This window comes from Phoca vitulina, unplaced genomic scaffold (assembly GCF_004348235.1).
Source record: "Phoca vitulina isolate PV1807 unplaced genomic scaffold, GSC_HSeal_1.0 scaffold9, whole genome shotgun sequence".
Taxonomy (NCBI): Eukaryota; Metazoa; Chordata; class Mammalia; order Carnivora; family Phocidae; genus Phoca; species Phoca vitulina.
In genome coordinates, this window is record NW_022589712.1 from 29,857,475 (window position 1) to 29,875,270 (window position 17,796).

The 17,796-nt window shown below is 40.5% G+C and overlaps 1 protein-coding gene across 1 annotated transcript in view; it reads left to right on the top strand.

The window, feature by feature from the left end:
* The window catches only part of SGK1 (serum/glucocorticoid regulated kinase 1), a 108,991-nt gene that overhangs the window by 82,043 nt on the left and 9,152 nt on the right, over positions 1–17,796 (top strand). The gene's annotated exons all lie outside the window — the stretch shown is intronic.

Genomic DNA, 17,796 nt, shown 5'->3' on the forward strand with positions numbered 1-17,796 from the left:
GTGAGACTGTCTAGATATTTCATACTCACTGTCTTTTTGCGTGACTATCAGAGGACAGGACTGGCTTGCTCAGTTGCCATGCACAGGTATGATGGCTGGAGAAACAAAAGTAATTTTAAAAAGTTTTTTTTTTTAACATAATATAGAAGTAGCATTTCATCATAGGAAAGAAATGGAAAATAGAGAAAGGAAGAAAATTAATCAGCCATAATCCTACCACCCACACTTGTTTTCATTGGACCGGACTCCTGCGCATTCCCAGCATTTGTCCCGACAATGAGCAAACAGGCTACACAAGTTTAGGCTCTTTCCTATTTTCTTTGTTTTTAGGCTTTGAAACCCGAGTTGTTTGTTTTTGCACACCTTTGTTTTTCAACTACTGGTCCTTCAGTGGCCTGTAACATTCTCTTAAATTAGAATTTCCAGGTAGGATGAATTTCTCCACACTTTCAAACTGTGCGTTTTTCCCAGTACTCGTACTAACTACACAGATAATGCTCTTTGCTTAGAGGAAGTCAGATAATGAAGTGGTTAAACAATAAGGTTTCTTTTGCAAAGGCATGATTTTAACTGGGCACTTGATTTGCCAGGTAGGAAAATGGAACCCTCTGATGTTCTCTCTGGACTTTGATTTAAAGTCACCTTTTCACAAGAAAATGTAATTCTACCCTTGGGATTTTCAGAATGTCTATATTTCTTTCAAGCAAAAATTAAAGTGCAAGAATCATTATTGTGCAATTTTTTTTTCCAGAGGGAAGAAGAAGTGATTTTTCTCTTCTGTTTTTCAGGATTACACATTGTTTCTTTATATTTTCTAATGAGTCATCACATTTTAAAATTCAGCCTGAATTTCTGGGGCTGTAGAAATCACTATAAAGTGGTATATTCATATTTATTCAGAAGCAGTAATAGCTTATGTACCAAATGTAGAAACAAAATGATTCATAGTTTAAAAACATATGGACTACAGAGATATTTCAGTATTTCAGAGAATACGTAAAATTAGATCATTGAATTAATATAAGGAGAGGGAGGACTTCATTATATAGATTTTAAAGTGAAGAAACATAATTTCTAGACTTTTTTTCTTAAAAAGCAAAATGCTCTCATATTTATATCTAGAAAATAGTTGCTTCATCCCTCAAAGTATGGCATTATCTCACAAAAAAGAAAAATGTGATACAAGCTGAACAGGATCTGCTTACATGGAAACTTTCCAACTGATACATGCTGGCCAGTGTAGACTTTGCCTCTTGCCATTGAAGATAAACCATTTAGTAAGAATCTATGGATAGGTGAAAATCTTGTAAGTGGACTAACCTCATTTACTCAGGTTCCAACTACAGAAAGGTGGCTATCTCAGTAGTAAGGTCATCTTACCCAGAGTGAGGAATCCCAGAGTTCACCTAGCTTTTGACTGCCCCTATTTCTCCAACTCAAGCTTTTCAAAATCAGACTTGGTATTAATTTCCTCCATCATAGATCAGGTAGCCATAATCATCCTCGGTTTCCTGAACCACACATTTCTTTCAGTCAACTGGACCCAAGCACCCTAGAGCTGACCAGCAAGCCATTTGGCCAGGCTTGCCAGTGAACATGTGTGGAGCAACAGGAAATGGCTCAGCTGTTCACCTTCCACTGTGGTTGGTGCTGTGAACTCCTGAGAAGGGCTGCCTGAGTTGGCCACCAACTTCAGTGCTTCTTACCCATGTGACTTGGACAAACCGTTTCACCCTTCTATACTTCCCGTTCTTTCACCTGCAAAAAATGGAATATTTATAATAGATTGCAGAGTTTTGTGACGGTTAAAGGAAAGAATGCAGGTAAATGTACTCAGAACTATGTCCAGCATATAGCTTGGGGTCAACTTATGTTAGCTCTTCTTACTTGTAGAAAGAATTATGTCATTTATACAAATCTGAGCACAGATAGTTCTGCTCTATTTAGGGCTTACGAACCATGGGCTGAAAGAATACATTTTATTTTGTTATTTTGTTATTTATTGCTGTTACTGTCTCTTACTTTACTGGACCTATAGCTTGTGTTTTTTGTTTTCCTCTCTGAACCACAAAGCTCATTATTCACTGTCGACTGTTATCTGGTTCCCCAGACACAAGCCTGATAAGTTTCCTGAAAATAGACATATGGCTGGACATAAAATCCTCAAGCTGGAAAGAACCTTAGACATGGCCTAGTCATTTAGATAAAATATCACCTTCTTCAGCAAGGATCTGTAAAGCAAGACACTTTGTTTTTACATGACTTTAACCTTTTACAATGGTTTAGAGGGTTCCGAGTTCAAGGACGAGTTATTTATTCCAGTGAGTAGCAGAGTTATCATTTCAGAACTCCTCTGTTTAAAGATGGAGTCATGCTCATCTAGCATTTAAGGTACGTTTGACGGCAAAAGTTTGTCAAATCTGATCCTCCTGATTGTCCTGCTGTCAAGTGTGTGCATATGTGACTGCAGACTCAGTTCAGCTCAGCACAGAGAAGCCCCCTCCCTCTCCCTCGGACCGTGGAAGTGACGAGTTTAGCTTTCTGAAGCTTTACAGTTGGAGCAAACTCTGTTTCTGCCTTTGTTGCACTCACACTTGTCTCTTCCTCTGTGTGATGACCAAACTTACTTGTTATTGCCGCTGTTTTACCCAAGGCTGACCTAACAGTGTTTCACGATGGCTGAATTTTCTGATCCCCAGAACTCTTTTTAAATGTTTGCACACAGTATTTCCTTGTGCCCATTTTACCCAGATCAGTCATTCCATGTCTAAGATCTTTGATTTTTTGTAGTATTAAAGGGCATTTTATTATGGCTAAAATGGTACCAGAAAATTTTCTCACTTAAAAAAATGCAAGGAAAGTAGATTAAATTGAACTTCATAGTTTCCCCAAAATTATTTTTCTCACATTTTAATGGATATTTTGTTTTATTAGTTTGCATCAGACTAATCAGACAGCAGATTTGAGTGGATTTTGGTTGTAGCTAATGTGAAAATGTCCTGATGTATTTTATTATTTTAAACGTGCTGAAATAATTATGCCTCTGACAGCTTTCTTCTTGCTCAAGAAGAGTGCCCCATAATACATGAGACATAATACATGAGACAATATTTCAAGAGGTTATATGTCTGTCATAGGAGAAACTAAAGAAAAAAGGGTTTGGGATTGTTGTCTTAATAACAAGCATTTTATTGAGTCAAATATAAACATAGCTTTCAAAATTTGAAGAAAAATTACTTTTTAATTTTACAATTGTACATTATAAAGAGGACAGGTCAGTGACTAATAATGCAAACAGGCTATCCCAGGGATGAAATGGCCCTTGGAAAGGGGCAGGTGTGGGATAGAGAGGGAGGTATTGGGAATGGAGGGGTGGGATGCATGGGGGCAGGAGGAGCAGGGGGATATGGAGAAGTATATATACCTGGGATGCTCAAAATGAAAACAGAGTTGGAATTTAGGGCAGGGAGGCTCCAGGAAGCCCATCTGTAAAATGGAGAAGTAATGGATGTAAATCAACTCTAAGATTCTTCCTTACTCAGAAACTCTTATTCGATGAAGATGGAAATTGATAGTAAAAAGAAAGTGCAAACGAGTTTAGAAGAGAAAAAAAAAAAGCTCAGTGTGGGTTGGGGCCTTTGGCATAGACTTCAATGAGCAGTGTCGCTCTGGGGGCCCATCTTTCCCTCCTCAGAAACCTGTGGCACTGGGTGTTGTATCTAAGTGATGAATCGCTGAATTCTACTCCTGAAACCAAAATTACGCTGCATGTTAACTACTTAAAATTTAAATTTAAAAAAAAAGAAAGAAAGAAAAAGAAATATGTGGCGATCAGCTCTTCCATTGATTAAAATTTTGGCTCTTAGAGGAAAATTTTATATGACTAGTTCAGCTGTGCTCTTCTGGTAGGTATTATATTACATAAAACACTTGCGTTTTCAAATTGTCCTCTCATACCTCCCCTCATCTGATCTTTTCAATTGCCCTGTGGGATTAGCAAAATGGGTGTTAACCCAGAGGATACTTGAAGAAGTTAAGTGTTCTGCCCAGAGCTAACTATTGAGTCATAAACACTAAAATACAGAACTGAAACCAGATCTGGAAACTCGTCCAGTTCTTCTGCTATAACCTCACAAAGGTAAGAAGGAAGCTGTGCAATGAAAGTCGCTTGAATGTGGACACAAATGTTTGGGGAAAGTACAGAAAGTCAAGAATGAGATTCAAACTGAGATGTGGCCTTGCCAAGGGGCTGGGGCAGCTGGGGAAAAGGGGAAAATTAAGGTAAGTGCAGGCTTTGTTTTACAGGAGGGAGGTGTAGGGTATCCCTTCCTGCCCGGCACTCTGCTGGGTTCTGTGGGGAAAAGGAACAACGGTTTTTCCCCTTGAAAGTTCAGGTAGATAAACTGGACCGACACAGGTAGGCTATGAACAAAATAATGTAAATCCAAGGTAAAATAGTTACAGCTGCCTCCAGATATGTGAAGGACTGTCATTTGGAACAGAAGGGGAGGCAGATTATTTCACTGGTTAAAAGCACAGCTTTCGGTGTCAGAAAAATCTAGATTTGCATTCTGGTTTCACCACTTCTAGCTATGTTGCATCACACAACTAATGCTTACCCCTTTAAGCCTCAGGTCTTAAAAACATAGAGGGGGAGAGTAAGTTCTTCATATGCTTCTTATGAGGATTAAATGAGAAATTGCATAAAAAACACTAAAGCATAGTGTCTGCCACTCAGTGTCATTCCAAGTTAGCTATTGTAACAGATGTACTGGAGGCCCTACCGAGAGGAGCACGTTCATCTCTACTTACCACGTGCCCCTGGCCACACTAGGTGTGCTGGTGTCGGAATGTGTAGAGGAGCTAGTCCCTAAAAAAACTTCCATGAGGATATTTGAACATGGTCTACGGAATAACTTTATTAACTGATGCCGGTTGACAATGGCAGAGATCGCCTTGGAGGTAGAGGTGATTCTGGTGGAAAAAATAAACAAGAAACAGCTCGAGACATGGGTTAGCAGGATTATCATAAGGAGGTTCACAGTTCCTAAGGGCCTTTTCACACTGATGGAATCTGTTCACAATTCTATGAGTACCGTGAAGTGAGAACAGCGGTGCTGGTCAAGTAAAAGCCCTGACTTTCCCATCTATACCATAGTTTCAAACTTTAAAACAAATAGAAAAAGAGAATTTAGTGTGTGGGCTATGAACGGTCCTTCACACACATGAGCACATAAATACAATAGAGCTAAGGTGAGTAGTGGTTGGGTTATTTTTAGAAATGGCAGGGAGTCTACAATGATCCAGCTGCATACCTTCATCCCACCTCTTGGTGAGAAAAATTATCCGAAAGCAGTCAAAATGAGAAAGGCTGTCTCCGTGAAGAAAAATAATTGGCTTCTGTGGGACAGATAAGGTGTTAGATCCAGCAGCTCATGTTCTAACAAAGCTACCTGTGTTAGATAGTTTTACTCTTATTCCTGGAAGTCACCCTACCTAGGTCTAGTATGTGTGTTCTTCTTTGATATCTTTATGTAAATGTGTTTTCAAACATTTTCAAAATATTAAAATTTTAATATTCTCATAATATTAATGTCACATACAATGTAGATTCTATATCACACATAAATACACATAACATATTGCATGTAATATTAATTCTAATCCTCTGTAACTGTTTTTTTTTTTTTTTAAAGATTTTATTTATTTATTTGAGAGAGCGAGAATGAGAGAGAGAGAGAGCATATGAGAGGGAGGAGGGTCAGAGGGAGAAGCAGACTCCCTGCTGAGCAGGAAGCCCGATGCGGGACTCGATCCCGGGACTCCAGGATCATGACCTGAGCCGAAGGCAGTCGCTTAACCAACTGAGCCACCCAGGCGCCCCCTCTGTAACTGTTTTAAGAAATGATATGAAAAAAAAATAGCAGTCCTGACGGACCCTACAAGGTCCCCATTAACCTTACAGAAACTGATAATCCTAAAGAAAATGAAAATCCTAAGAAAAGTACACGGGAAGTGGGAAGAAATAAGAAGGAGGCAGAGGAGGGTGGCAAGTGGGGCTTAGACATAAACTGTGTATGTTGGGCTCATTTCTGCCCTTTGGTTATTCATTCCTGTTGTAAAAGGCAAAGTCATAAGGCAGTGGGCCATTAGTGATGCTTCCGAGAGCAGCTTGTGGACATAAAGGTACAGTATTTACAATGTGATAAAGAGGGAAAAAACATGCTTTTGCTCCTAAAAGGTAAATTCAAGGCTTATGAAGCAGGACTTGCCAAACTAGATTTATGTTGGTATATAAAAAGGTATATAAACAACATGATTTGAAGAATGAATTCCAAACAGGTCTATCATGATGATCTATGCCTGTGTTCTAAGGCTTTCAATTTTTAAGCATTATTTTATGAATTGTGAAATAGAACCCATTGTAGATACTGACAGTAATAGGCCTATCTCTTTGGAATAGTCATTTGCTCTAAACGAAGGTAGAGTAGCATGGAATTTTAAACATAAAGCTTTATAAGCAAATAACATTACAGCAACTTCTTTAAGTGACCATATTGATTTAGAAAGTGAGGCATTCTTCATGGTTTCCATCTTTTGCTCACATCTGTTTAATTTCTTCTCTGTGACTTTCCTGTGGTCTTATACAAAGCTAATTTTTTTTTTAGATTTTATTTATATCTTTTGTGCAGTCGTGATTATGAAACAAGCTTGGTGTTATCACACACACACATACACACACACACACACGCTACAAGAAGTAGTTAATATATCTGAAACTCTTAGCCAAGCCATCAAATCGTTCTTTCAGGACAACCAATCTTATTTGTTAAAAGGACTCTGTAATCACAGCTCAAAAACAAATAGTACTATCAAAAGTGTCTGACGGTATAACCATATGCTTTTAGAAAATTTGGCAATGACAGCTAATCATAGTTCTGATCCAGGATACAATAATAAAAAACAAAAATAAATGTATTCCCATTAACTCATCTAGAATACACATCTCCGAGTGCAATGTGTGACCTGAGCAAAGAATTGTGGCTTTTAATGGTCATCTTAGGGTTTTAAAGCTGAGGAATAGTAAGTAGGAGAAATTATGGTGGGCCCAGCAGAGAGACTTATTCATTAAATATGTCCAATACTTACTATACATTGATAATGTGCAAGGCATATGTTAGGAAATGAGGAAAGACAAGTGCACAAAATAATCCTGCTTTTTCCATGTCTCTAATTACTAGAAAGGTATAGACATGTGCACAGATTCCTACCATCCCTGCTCAGCTGAGGGGGTCACTGCTAGCAGGGATGACATCATGAGGTTATTGGTGGTCTTCAGGGTTGGGGACAAGCTTCAAAACTTCAGAATAAGCTCTGTGGAAAATGAAGTTCCTGTTCTATCTCCTGAAATTCTAGGAATAACCAATCATGGAGGCATACTGGACGCCTCCCAAAGTAACAGAAATCAAGAAGTCACCTTTTCTTGGGGCTTTTTGAGGCATCAGGACTAAGGTGCTGTAACCTGGCACCCAGAGTGTTCGGCAACCTCAAATTGCCAAGTTGTGGTTCTGCTGTGTAAAATATAAAATATGCTTTAGGTGACCCTCTGAATTTTCTACAAAAATTGTCCAGTGCTAAAATAATACCTTCCATGCTTTGACTCAGTATTTTTCAAATACTTTAAGTGAGTGGTCAAGTAGTATAGTTAGGGCATCACTAATATTTCTTTGAATTTTTGCTTGATAAACTGATGCAGTGCCCAATTTTCACAGGGTTACAAAGAATATTGTAAATTATTAGCTAAATGAAGAGTGGGAGGACATGAAAAACAACAAAACCCAAATATCAAACCTAGCCAGGAATGTTTTAAAAATAGTGAAATGTACTCAAATCTACTAAGCACTAAGAAAGCAGCAAATGATGTAGAATCCTCAGGAAATAAAAATCCAAGTGCTTAGTATCAAGTCAGTAGGTTAGTGCATTTCCATATCTCTGTGTGAGATAAAGCTTGTATGTGACCCCCTCGGGTTATGAATGACACCACTTGAGATACTGAGGCCTATAAACACAATCATGGAAGTGGACAGCTGGAATCCTAATCCCTTTCTGGGACACTGCTGAAGGACAGCAGGGAAGGAAGTCCTCTCAGTGGGCAGAACTGAAGAGCAGTTCCCCTGGTTGCTCATTTTGCTTGGAAAGAAAACTGTGATTATATATCCATCATGGGAGGTGGCTAATGATTTGGCTGGATAGTCAGGCAATAAAAATGGGTGACAAGGAAAGTCTGGGGAAGAGAAATACAGATAAACTTCTCTGAATAGGCAAAAAAAATGTGAAGATACTTGTGTTCCATGTGAATGACTTCCAAAGGGCGACCTCAGCAAAGGGAGATTTTAATAATCAAGCGGATAGGATGACCCATTCTGTGGATATCGGTTAGCCTCTTTCCCAGACACCCCTGTCATCGCTGAATGGGCTGGTGAACAGAGTGGCCATGGTGGCCAAAATGGAGGTTATACATGGGCTCAGCAGCATGGACTTCCATTCACCAAGGCCAACCTAATTACAGCCAGGGCTGAGTGCCTAATCTGCCAGCAACAGAGACCAATCCTGAGCCTCTGATGTCACATCATTCCCCAGGGTGATCATTCAACTATCTAGGAGGCGATTACATCCAACCCTCCCATCATGGAAGGGACAACCTCTTGTTCCTACCAGAATATACACTTACTCTGGATACAGATTTGCCCTTCTTGCACACAATGCTTCTACCAATACAATCATCTGTGGACTTACAGAATGCCTTATCCATCATCATGGTATTCTATGCAGCATTGCTTCTGATCACAGCAAATGAAGTATGGAAATGGGCCCTATGTTCATGGAATCCACCGGTCTTACCATATTCCCCAATACCCTGAGGTGACTGGCTTGACAGAATAGAGGAATGGCCTTTTGAAGACTCAGTTATAGTGCCAGCTAGATGATAATACTTTGCAGGGCTGGAGCAAGGTTTTCCAGGAGCCTATAAATGTTCTGAATCAGCATCCAATATATGTGCTGCTTCTTCCATTGCTGGGATTCACAGATCCAGAAGTCAAGGAGTGGAAATGGGAGTGGCACCACTCACTATTAGCCCTAGTGACCTACTAGCAACATTTTTGCTTCCTGTTTCCCACCTTTGTGCTCTGCTGGCCTAAAATCTTGGTTCCAAAGGGAGGAAAGCTTCCCTTGGGAGACACAGCAATGATTTCATTGAATTGGAAATTAAGACTGCCACTCAGCTGCTTTGGGCTCTTTGTGCCCCTAAATCAGCAGGCAAAGAAAGGAGGTACTATGCTGGCTGGGATGATTGGTCCTGATGACTAAGGAGAAATTGGATTGCTACTCCATAATGGAGGTAAGGAAGAGTATGTCTGGGATATGGGAGATCCCTCAGGAGTCTCTTACTGTTACTAGGCCCTTTGATTAAATTCAGTGGAAAACTACAACAACCCAATCCAGACAGGACTACTAATGGCCCAGACCCTGTTGGGAAGGAAGGTTTGCATCACCCTATTAGGTAAAGAACCAGTCAGTTAAGGTGCTTGTTAAAGACAAATAGGTAGTGGAATAAAATAGTTATAAATACCAGTTGAGACCACATGACCAATTATAGAAACAAAGACTGTGATTGTCATGAGTATTTCTTCCTTATTTGTTATGAATATGTTTGTGTTTGTGTGTGCGTATGTAAATCCCTTTGTTTCCTTCCCTCTCTTATCCCCTTGTCGTGTAACATAAGATGCATTGACTTTATATCACAGTATTTAAGAATCGTGAACTTTATATCACAGTACTTAAGTTATAGGATATCAAGAAGCATAAACATCCTACAAGAACTTTGCATCCTCTTCTGCAGAAAAGGTTATTAGATTTTCAGCTATATGCAAGATGGTTGCATCATGTTAGGTAGAAGTATTGACCTTATTATTGTCTTTATATGGAGATTAAATATAACTTAAGAAGATGCATATGAGTGCCAAACTGACAGAAGGTGAGCTTGTGATAGTTAATTTTATATATCAACTTGGCCAGGCCACAATGCTTAGATATTTGGTGAAAAATTATCTTAGATGTTTCTATAAGAGTATTTTTTGTATGAGGTTAACATTTAAATCTTTGAGTAAAGCAGATTGTCTTCCACAATGTGGGTGAACTTTATCCCAACAGCTGAACAGTGGAAGGCCTTAACAGGGCAAAAACTGACCTCCATTGAGCAAGAAGGACTTCTATCAGCAGACGGCCTTCAGACTTGAGCTGCAATGTTAGTTCTTAACTGAGTCTGCAGCCAACCAAGACTTTGGACTTGACAACCTCCATAGTCACATGAACCAATTTTTTAAAAATAAAAACTCTCTCTCTCTGTCTCTCTCTGTATATACACACGCACACATGCACACACACACACACGCAATAATACATATATATGTGTGTGTGTACATGTATATACATATGTACACACACACTATTAGTTCTGCTCCTCTGGAGAACCTTGACTAACATACATGGAGGTACGTGTAATCACAGAGATCTGAAAACACAGTTACTTACCAACCTGCTACTTGTACATGCACCTGGCCACTTCTGACAACGTAATGGTCATTCTACTATGGCTTTAAAAAATGACCCACTAGCGGTGCCTGGGTGGCTCAGTCAGTTAAGTGTCTGCCTTTGGCTTGGGTCATGATCCCAGGGTCCTGGGATCAAGTCCCACATCAGGCTCCCTGCTCTGCTTCTCCCTCTCCTCCCTGCTCATGTTCTCTCTCGCTATCTCTGTCACTCTGTCTCTCTCTCAAATAAATAAATTTAAAAAATAAAAATAAATAAAATAAAATGCATGCTAGGTGCTGCACAACAGGGACCCTTTTATCAAGGCCCTACCATTGTGTAGCGAAGGATATTTTAAAAGAAAATAAAGTAGAAGTGTTTTGTAATAAATGTTCATTCAGGCTTTCGGGCAATATGAAAGTTATGGAAGACCTTTACAACTACAAGATGGGAAACCCTCTGTGAGGTGGCCGTGTTATCCTGCGTGTCCTCAGGCTCTTGGGGAAACGTTGGCGGAATGACAGAAATCAAAAAAAATAATGACAGCATGCTTTTTTATAAACCAAATTCATATGGTATCGTTAATGAAGAGGGGTTTCCCTCCCTTTATTCCTAAGTATCTACAAATACAGTAGGACATCTTGCTACCATCATCTACTGAGGGTGCATCTGCTTTCACAGATTCTGCTGGGCTATCATAGAAAGCTGGGCAGAGACCTTGAGAGCGCCAACTGCACCACTCTGGGCAAGTTAGTTTGCTGTTTCTTTGAACTTTAAAAAAGGGCAGTTCTCCTTGGTCAACTACCAACATCTCGTGAATGTGATCATTCCACACCTGCAAAACTGGGGAGGTTCATAAAGGGAACAGGCCAGAGGGCCTTTGGTGGAAAGCAGAAGTATCACGGAACCTAATGGATTCTCACTTTAAAATTCTATCTTAAGAGACAGCGAAGAATTGGTGGGGGTGGGGGGGTGGGGGGTGGGTGGAGGCAGTGGAGAATTTAGGGAGCAAGTTTAAAAGGAGATTAAAAAAAGGGGATACATTTTTCTGACTCGTTGGATGATTATCTGTGGTCCTTGGAATAAGAGGCTGAATTGGTATTTACCAGGCTGGGCAGATGAAAGCCTAGATGGCCACCCACCCAATGGTTTGATTCTCTTAACTTGACAAAGTATCCATTGAATGTTGTCTGTAAAAAAGAGTATCTACTTCAGTTTTCTCGAAAAATGATTATTCAATATGATTGTTTAGTGACCTCATTAGACCAAAAGAACGGCCTTGATTTAAAAATCTTCATTGTACATCATTCATAAAATTTAGTGCCTCAGTTTTCTGAAGTTGAGTAGCATAATATGTATGTAACAAAATACCTGAACTCAAGAGTTTTTTGTTTGCTTTGATTTTGTCTTGCTTTTCATAGTGAGTTGTAGAGGGATTGCTAAGGAAAATGTACCCTTGATTATTAGGTGAAGGGAGGAAAACAAAATTTCGTTGAGAATCTATTGTGTGCCCAGCAATATATAAGGGGCATATTATTAAATCATTTCATTTATTAAGCACTTCTGGGCCACACATTCTTCTGGGCCCCAGCGATACTATGGAGAATAAAACAAATATTCCTATCTTACAGAAACTGCTTTCTAGTGCAAGGAGACAAACAATGAACCCAAGAAAAATGTCAAATAATAAAACTAATACACAGATAATTGAAATAGGGTGAGTGACAAAGGATGGCCAGCTGGTTAGTTTAGGTCCATTGTGTAAGTGATGTTTACTCTGAGATCTAAATGGCAAGAAGGATCTAGCCATGTGAGCACCAGGAGGAAATCATCCCAGGTGGAGGGCAGGGCATAGACAAAGTCCCAAAGGCAGACACAAGGCTGGCTTTGCAAAAAGGAATAGAGCCAAGATGGTACCAGCCTGGAGAGCAAAGGGAAAAGTGGAAAGGGAACGAGAGTAGGGCCTGATTAATGAACATTAGGCATGCAAGAAACATGAATCTTGCTCATGTGGTCTCATCTTCAAGGCACTCAACAGTCCAGAGAGGCACTTGAGATGTAAATAAGCCACAAAATCCCTGACTAAAGGCTACAATGCGGGTGGTTGGTAGAGAAGGGGAAGGTTCCAAAGGCTTAGCCACATGAGGTTGTTCTGGGCATCCAAGAAGTTCCTTTTAGATTTATCTTCTCCCAGACAGTATTACAGCTACAGCAGAACTGCCAGCTTAGTCCTCACTTGAAAAAGTAAGTATTCCAAATGGTTAAATTTGCCCCAGGCTGTATTTTAATGGCATTTAGGCATAGCTGGGCCTTAGAGAAAGTAGAGGTATCTGTAAGCTTACCTCTGCTTTGGGGAAAGCACTATCCAATTTAGCCAAATACATATGGAGTATGTCAGCCTTGAGTGTAGCAATGCTGCCCACCTTGGGTATCTTTTTTTTTTTTTTTTTTAAGATTTTATTTATTTATTTGAGACAAAGAGAATGAGAGAGAGCGAGCACATGAGAGGGGGGAGGGTCAGAGGGAGAAGCAGGCTCCCTGCCGAGCAGGGAGCCCGATGCGGGACTCGATCCAGGGACTCCAGGATCATGACCTGAGCCGAAGGCAGTCGCTTAACCAACTGAGCCACCCAGGCGCCCCCCACCTTGGGTGTCTTTCTTAGACCCAGGACTTAGCGCTCTGCCTGGCACAAAAGCAGGGCTCCATAGAAGTCTGAATGACTAAAACTAACAGGCCACACTCAGTCAGTTGGCGCTTGTTCTTCTGTCCCTGAGGACAAGCTGAATAACAGAGGAAAAGCGTCCTCTGTGCTAGCTAGCCTTCTCTGATCTGCTTTCAGTGACCCTACCTTCTCCATAGGCCCAAACGTACATTCAATTGTGTCCCATCCACCCTAAACAATTAAAAACTCCTTTGGGTTAGCTTTTAGCTTACTCCCTGCTTGTTCTACTTAAACTTTAGCCTTACTTGATAAATAAGTATTTATTCTGTTATCATGGTATTTAGTTCTTTGGTACAACCCATTCTGGAGCATTGTCCATAGGGAGACCAAAGAGGAGGGGGACATCCGAAGAACAAAAAAGATTGTCTTTTCAGGCCTTTGATGGAATTCCCATCACACAGGCCTGTCCTTGGCCTAGCAGATTAAGTGGCCCATATGGTTCATGTGCTTAAAGCACAGCACATAACCATTGTTATCTTGAGTTGTGGGAGTCATTTGTGTTGTATGATATGTTCTGTTTGTAGTTGTGATGTACGTGGGGGGGGTAAGGAACACAGACCTGTCATAGTTCCTGTGTGAGATTCCAACTTGAGTGAGGCACTTACTAAATTCTCTATTTCAGTTATTTTTTGCAATTCATATTAAGTTAGCATCCCCATCAAGGTTTAGAGAATCCTTTGTCTAGGATCTCAGAGGTAATGAGCCTCAGGCGTAGCTGACTAACGTGGACCACAAGGAGCCCCACCTTCAGCAAGCTGCCGACTCAGAGCTTGCTGAGGGAGGTGACATAAAGGTATATGTAGCTTCCGTTCAGGCTTGAAATCAAAAGGAAGTTCACTAAACTGCTTTACATTCAAATGAATCAACCTTCCACCAGCCATCCTATCCCTGGTTTTCCCATGTCGGTTACTGTTACATTTATCTTATTTTGTTGCTGCAATTTGTAGGCAGGGTCTACAGGAAACAATCCTTGGTTAGGACGAGCTTCTGTTGCTTCTTGCTAGGTAAATTATAGGGTCATAAATGGGAGAGATTTAGGGAGAGGTTGATTTTGGGCAAATTAAAGCTTTCAGGTTTCACTTCAGTCTGGCAAAAGATGTCTGCCAAAAATCCAGGTTCCTTATTTACTCTTGGCACTTGGTAGATAGAGTGGGGGTGAAAGAGAGCCCTTTATACTGTCTTCATGTAGGTTACAACTTTAATATGTGTGACCCATGAAGGATTCAGCCTGCGAGGAAATTTCAAGCCCTGTGAGGCTTGAATGTTAGGCTGGGCTGGGGGACTTACAGAGAAAGTGAGTGCAGGTGTGTATTCACCTAGGGCAGAGTGAAGGAAGAGCCTCTGAAGGCCAAAGCTCTCTGGATTTTCTTGCCTCTACGCCTGGCATTTTATCATTACAAATCAATATTTTTGAATTGACGGGGCCTTTTAAAATACAAATGCCTAACAATAAAGCTATGTTGTTAACATACGAGGCTTTCAGTAAGGCCATAGTCCTCTTGTGTTTAGAAAATCGCAGATAATACTGAATTTGACTTAAAGAATTTTTCCAATTTACTCTGTGTTATTTTTCATAATCATCCAGAAAATTCTCTGGAAGTCATTTTCCAGGTCAATCCTGTGAGCCAAATATAAAGCTGTCAAATATGTGCTCTTCCTCGCCCTTCATACTATATTATGGTTGCTAGTTGTTTATTTTTATTTATTGCTCACTGGCTCATGCTACATTAGACAATGACAGCCTCCCAAAGATGAGGATAAGGCGGGGCTCCTGGCTGGCTCGGTCGTGAAGCGTCTGCCTTCGGCTCAGGTCATGATCCCAGGGTCCTGGGATCGAGTTCCATGTCCGGTTCCCTGCTCAGCCGGGTTCTTCTCCCTCTGCATGCCGTTCCGCCTGCCTGTGCTCTCTCTCTCTCTCTAATAAGTAAATAAAATCTTAAAAAAAAAAGGAAAGAAAGTGCTATTTTGCTAGTGCAGCTGCCGTAGCAAGGGCCCTGTACATTTTGCTTGTGTGAGAGGGCTGAGTAAGGGCCGTATTTCCAAGTCATTCCAGAGGTGCTACGTAACACCTCAGAGTTTGGTACTCGTGCTCTGTCTTCTGCCTAGAATGACATTCCTCTTTTGTCCCCGGCTGACCTTTCCAGGATCAGCACAAATACTATGTCTTTGTGGGAGACTTTCCTCAACAACTGCATGTCTGCTGCTTCTCCCCAGTAGAAAAGTTCTCTCTGTGCTTCTAAGGTAGATTGCTCAGACCTCTGTTTTGTTTTGTTTTTTTATTTTTATTTTATTTATTAATTTATTTTATTTATTAATTTGAGAGAGAGAGAGAGCCACTTAACTGACTGAGCCACCCAGGCGCCCAGTTACCTCTGTTTTAACACTCATCATATCCTATCATAATTTATGTGTGTGCTCCCCACTCGGAATGAGAGTCTAAATAACGGGATTATTCATATTGGTGTCCCTTGAGCTTAATATTCATACTTACTTAATAAATGCTTGTTAAATGCTTGCATGAACAAATGGAAGGGAGGGAGGAAGAGAGGGAAGGAGGGAAGGAGGGAGAAAGCCTGGGAGAGAGGGAAGGAGAATCAGGTCAATACCTCCTGTGGCGATTAGCTGAGAGCAGGGCTTCAAGGCCTCTGGCCTTAGCAGGGAGGAGGGTGGAAGGCAATTATTTCCGAGTTTGCAGGACCACAGAGCGCACCAGGGCTGTAGGTGGGAAGCAGGAGAGGCACGGTAGTTAACTTCAGTGACAGGGAAAGGTTACAGGGAGGCGATAAATTCGGTTTCAAAAGCAAGTTTTGCTACTTCACAATTTTGCTTATCATCTGCTCAGCTCAGAAGAAAAATAACAGCAATTGCTGAATCCTCAATAGCTGAAAAGTGCTGTTGGAGAAAACAATCTAAGGCCTCTATACTAGACAGCCATGTGTACATTATGTAGCAGAACCCTATTCCAAGGTTCTTACAGTGTAGAGTCTTGCTTTACTCAAAACCACTGTCTTGGAAAAGAAATAAGGCCTGCGTAAATAAAGCATGTAGTTTTGTGCATTTTAATAACATTGAATGCTGTTATTCGAAGTAATAGTTATCTATTCAATCAGATCCTTACCTTCTTTTATGCATGTCACTTTTGACAAGTAAGAGTACGGAATGTAATAATCACTATAGAACCTGTGATCTATAGGCTCTTATTTAACCACCACTGCTGATTACTTACCTATAATAGCTCTTGTGAATAAACTCATTCTCTGTCATCTTTTTCTGTTTGATGAATACTGTAAAAAAAAAAAAAAGGCATGCATTTGGTGACAACCTTCAACAAAAACTGATCCATTTAGTTGCTCTCTAGAGTAATAATTGTGTTTTTTGGTGTTTCTCTGTACTTTTTTTTTTTTTTTTTTGGTGATGCTCCAGGAAAAGTATTCTATAAGCATCAATGAATGAATCAATAAGCATGGGAACCTAAACTGTGCACATAATTGTTCTAGAAGTTTTGGCCCTTTGGGCAATACAAAACAATTATATTCCCATTATCATTGGAAAGTATTGTACCTAACACAGCTGACACACTTAAGTAGTCGAAGAGCTAAGTCCTTATAAAAATATTTTTGGGGACACCTGGTGACTCAGTCAGTTAAGTGTCTGACTCTTGGTTTCTATGCAGGTCATGATCTCAGGGTCATGGAATGGAGCCCAGCTTTGGGCTCCTGACTCAGCAGGGAGTTGACCTGAGGATTCTCTCTCCCTCTCCCTACCCGCCACCCCGCTTTCTCTCTCTTTCTCTCTAAAATAAATAAATAAATCTTTAAAAAATATTTCTCAAAATATTTCCTTTCATATGCTGAGAAATATTAGGAATTTGTTTTCTGAGCCTGCGAATTAAATGAAAAGGGTCCTATCTTAGTAAAGCTTTCAGGTTTCAGTATTTACAGTCCCTCATTAAGGAAAATTACAGTAGAAGAACTAAGTGATTTTCTGAAGCATTAAAATACACATGCACTGGAAAATGATTTGTTTCAGTGCAAACTTTGTATCTTGGTGAATCATTTCCATTTGAGTGTTTTGATTGCAGCTTCTCCACTCTGAGGCATAAATAAGATTACTGGCTTGGGGGGGGGGGGGTGTGCGGAGGTAATTAGCCTATCTCCTACCAGGCCATCTGTATTTTCTGTGACTGCACAAGGTGTCGTAGAGAAATTACCTGGAACTGATTAAACCTCAGGAGAAGTGGGGGAAATTCTGCATTCCAGAGTGGTTCAGCCAGAGAACACGATCGCCCTCTGGGTTGCATTTACAAGCACAATTTGGTGACGCAACTCTGGCCACTTCGCCACCAGGGAGTAAGAGGAAAGGGGCCGGATTCCTCCGGTAGGAAGACGCTCTGGACCAAAGAAAGAGGCTGGCGACGGGAAGGAAGAACAGATCAAGCGTTTGAATAGCGGCCACAGGGCAACCCAAAGCCTGTGCAGAGTTAA